We start from the raw sequence: 5,000 nt of genomic DNA, 5'->3' as shown, positions 1-5,000 counted from the left end.
TCTATTATCTAGTTTATGTTGATTGATTAATTTATCCATGTACATAACTATGTATATATGTATATATATATATATATATATATATATACATATATATATACATATATAATATTATCCTTCCCTAATTTGTTGTTGTATCCGTTTATTTGTTTATTATCCGTTTATTTATGTTTTTTTTTGTTATATGTATTTATCGTTTTTATTATTAAGATATTTTTTAAACAATTATTCTTTTGTTTCATTGATGAAATTACATGAGCCACAGATAGGCGAGTCTTGAATTAACAACTTATTTAAATGAAACAAAAAAGTTACTTTGCTTTAGCCGCCAGTGTAAGTAGTTAGGATAGTCTGCATTAATGATGATTTTATTCCAAGGATAATATTATATCAACGTGTCTTGTATTTACAATATTTTCAGTTAAGAAATAGATGCTCTGTTCTGGTTTTTACTGTGAAAGGTTAGTATAGCCTGTACACACTGATAATAATATCAAGATGTTTTCTCACATCTGAAACTTGAACTTTATTAAGTGCATTATCGCTTTTTTCCTTCACAGAGTGTTGTTTTATTGGGATATTTTGTGTGTGTGTGTGTGTGTGTGTGTGTGTGTGTGTGTGTGTGTGTGTGTGTGTGTGTGTGTGTGTGTGTGTGTGTGTGTGTGTGTGTGTGTGTGTGTGTGTGTGTGTGTGTGTATGTGCGTGTGTGCGTTAGTGTGCGTCTGTGGAAAGCTGTGCTTCATCACGTCTTTCAGCCACAATCTTTTTTCTTCGATTTTTTTATGTACTTTCGATGTCCTTGTATCCTGTGCCAGCAGATCCTCGCTGTATTTTTTTTTCATTCCTCTTTCTTTTATAAAGATATCACATCTACTCTTTTTCTTTGCTCTTCCTACGTAGGCAGTCCCAGTTTTCTCAAACTTTTTTCATATTTCCTTTCTGGCAGATTATGTATCATTTCAGTTGATATTGTTTGGATATCAATATTACATACACACACACACACACACGCAGACACACACACACACACACACACACACACACACACACACACACACACACACACACACACACACACACACCACTCGTGGCGCAGTTGGTAGAGTTCCTGGCTCCCACTACGGCGGTCCGGGTTCGAATCCCGCCCAGGGCTGAAATAATTTCAGTATCGCTGCGCTGAGGGTTGTTATTCCAACTCTCGTGGGCAGGGAATTGGGTGTGTATATGTGTGTGTAAGATTACAGCATTACCCATAGATCGGTCATATACGAGCTCTGACCTCTCTTCCGGGTGGAAAATAGCTGTCGATCACGAGTCTAACACATGATATAAGACCGTGAATCACACACACACATACACACGCACTCACACACACACACACACACACACACACACACACACACACACACACACACACACACACACACACACACACACACACACACACACACACACACACACACACACGTGCATATTCTATTTTCTTTTTCTATTTTTTCATCATGCTCTCATCCGTATAATTAACTGCCGCTTATGCATTCATGGAATTTCATCTTGCACTTCTGGCTCCATCCATAGAACTTATCCAGGTATTCCTGAATCAATCTACAACCCTTATCACCTTCCACCCGGCTCAATATCCGCACCATCAACAAATAAGTTCATGTAGCCATACCATCTATCATGTCTTTGATAATTCAAAAAACTGATGCCAGTAGTGAGCCCTGTGGTACCCAAAGTGTCACCTATCTACAATGCGACATCTTGTTTTTCATTATTTTTGTCGTGCACCTCTTTTTAGGTCAATTTTTCATGCATTTTAATGTGTTTTCTTTAAGTTTTCCTAGATTTCCAGCTTTATCGAAAACATTCTCCAGATCAAATTATGAACAATCATCTTAACCTTCCTTTCGTGCAGCACATCAAATTACTACTTATCATACTCGTTACAGAGGATCTTTGTTTCCTGTATCCAAACTGGTGCGACTACTTTTTTCTTCTACATATATAATCCATCTCTCTCTGACAATCTCTACACACATCTTGTCAACCATGTTATCCAAGATCGATAATTCAAAAGTTCCTCTTTATTTCCTCTCTTGTAAATTGGTACTACATTCGCCAAATTCTTATCCTGCGACACTCTTCCATCTTCCAATGGACAAACGATCATTAGGTGCATTTTATACACTAATTGTTCTCTGCATTCATTCGGTACTAAATTTGAGAAGCCATCTTTTTCCACTGTATTTCTCACTTCTAGTTTTTCTAGAAGGCTATTCTCTTCACACTTTTTGACTTTTGTATGTTTAATACATCTTCTCTTCTCTTCCTCAAAGTCCTCTTTTTTTTGTGAACAACAATTGAAATCTTACATTATTATTATTATCTTTATTTTCATTTGTTTATCTAATTGTTCATATATATTTACTTGTGCATTGTATATATAAATGTATATATATATATATATATATATATATGTATATATATATATATATATATACATATATATTACCTGTTTACTTAATATACTCAATTTCATGTTCTGTCTCTTCAACATCTACCTTATATATCAATTTCCTAATCTAGAAGAAAATCAGGTTAATATGTGTATTTATCAAATACATTCCTTTTAAAGAAGTCTCTTTCATCTCCAATCTAATTACAGTGTATTCATTCGTAACACTCATGAATTCTTCCTTTGTCTTTCATTTGGTTCTATTGATACTCTACATTTCCTCTTTTGTTTTGCTACATCACATCATTCATTATACTAGTCTTTTTTTCCTAATATATTACTTTGGTACGTATTCATCCATATGATGTAACTTATTTTTATCTAATACTCATTTCTTGTTCATTTTCTCTCGTACATTGCCTTAATTTTACTTCTTCAAAGAATTATCTGAATTCTGAGTACCCCACTTTTGTACAGTCATGGTATTCTGGTCAATAAACACCCTTCCTTGTATATAATTTCCATACATCTAAAATGAATCAAAGACAACAAAATCGCTTTTCGTATTAGACACTTGTATTTCATTTATTCAATCATTCGTGCGCACGCATGTGTCTGTATGTGTGTGTGTGTGTGTGTGTGTGTGTGTGTGTGTGTGTGTGTGTGTGTGTGTGTGTGTGTGTGTGTGTGTGTGTCTCTGCGTTTGTCTGTGTGTGTGTGTTTCTGTGTGTGTGTGTGTGTGTGTGTGTGTGTGTGTGTGTGTGTGTGTGTGTGTGTGTGTGTGTGTGTGTGTGTGTGTGTGTGTACGTGTGTGTATGTGTTTTTGTATGTGTATGTGTATGTGTGTGAGTGTATGTATGTGTGTGTGTGTGTTTACAAGAATTAAGTCACAGTTTACAGTTTTACAAAGCTATGATACACAATCGACAATATTGTACAGACAACATGGATTAATTGTCCTTTGTGTATCATGTAGCTTTGTATATATATATATATATATATATATATATATATATATATATATATATATATATATATATATATATATATATATATACAAAGCTACATGATACACAAAGGACAATTAATCGATGTTGTGTGTACAATATTATCAATTGTGTATCATGTAGCTTTGTAAAACTGTGACTTAATTCTTGTAAACTGTTCTGAAGATGACTCCCTGAAGTCGAAACGTCAAATTAAATATGAAAGACTACGGAAGGCTTATGTTTGCCCATCCCCCCCCCCAATAAGATCTACTGTGAGAAAAAATTAAAATCTCAGTAAAAAGGTTAATCAGTGCCAAAATGCTGTCGTGTTTAACACAGTGTGTATATATGTATATATATATATGTATATGTATACATATATATATGTATAAATATATATGTATGTATATATACAGTGTATATGTATATATATATATACTGTATATATATATATGTATATATATATGTATACATACATAATATAATATCAGAAGGAAACACCCTGCGCTTGAAAGGAATTAAGATCACACCATAATTATGTATAGGAAAGTAAGCCCTCAAATATTTTATCATATACTGCAGGCACACAGAACTAAAAATAAATTGATGAAGGAAGAACTATATACATATAGCCGAAACAGCTTTATATACATCAATCCTTCGTACGTTACTAGGATAATTTTTCCATCCTCTACATTGTATATTGATAAACAGGAGAATATCATCTGCAGTGTATAGTCGATAGTGTGAAATGAGCAATTGAGAGAAAAGATTACTGAAATGTGTAAGATGATTTACTTCTTATAAAAGTCATTTATACCACAGATTCAGAAAAAAATGTAAAGAGAATTTGAATTACGTAGAAAACAAACCAAAGAAAATGGTCATATAACTTAATTTAGATTAGTTGTGGGATGTTTTTCTGTGGGGCACGTCAAAGGTGGACAGACAAAAAATAAATAAATATAAATAAAATAAGAATAATAAAATAGTAAATGGGTCATCTGGGGAGGAATGGAGTGAGTAAATGGTGTAGGGTTAGTAGTTTACACCATATTCGATCATAGACCCATTACTTATTATAGTTCTGTATCTTAACTTCCCGAGCATATTTCAGCATGGAAAAGAAAACGTGTTACATCCACCATACACTACTAGTTTTTCTTTTAGATCTTCACCAAAGCCTCTGTAGGACTTCAGGAATTCATAGACTCCCCACACCGCACCCCCACTCCACCACACTCCACCCCACTCCACCCTGCTGGTGTAGGTGGAGTCCAGCCAAATGGGGAGAGAGAAAGAGCATGAGGGGCAGGGAGTAGGGGAAGAGTGTAAGAGGGGGAGCCCGCGCGCGGGGGTTCTCCGAGTTTAATGAGTTTGAGTCTCTTCCGATTGCAATCATAAGTTGCGTTGCATCCCATGCAATTACCTGCGTGTGTGCGCCTGCGCGCGTGCGAGTATGTGAATGTGTGTGTGTGTGTGTGTGTGTGTGTGTGTGTGTGTGTGTGTGTGTGTGTGTGTGTGTGTGTGTGTGTGTGTGTGTGTGTGTGTGC

The sequence above is a fragment of the Oratosquilla oratoria genome, chromosome 19 (assembly GCF_046742065.1).
Source record: "Oratosquilla oratoria isolate Oo_2021 chromosome 19, ASM4674206v1, whole genome shotgun sequence".
Lineage (NCBI taxonomy): Eukaryota > Metazoa > Arthropoda > Malacostraca > Stomatopoda > Squillidae > Oratosquilla > Oratosquilla oratoria.
Note: the sequence above shows the minus strand (reverse complement) of the source record.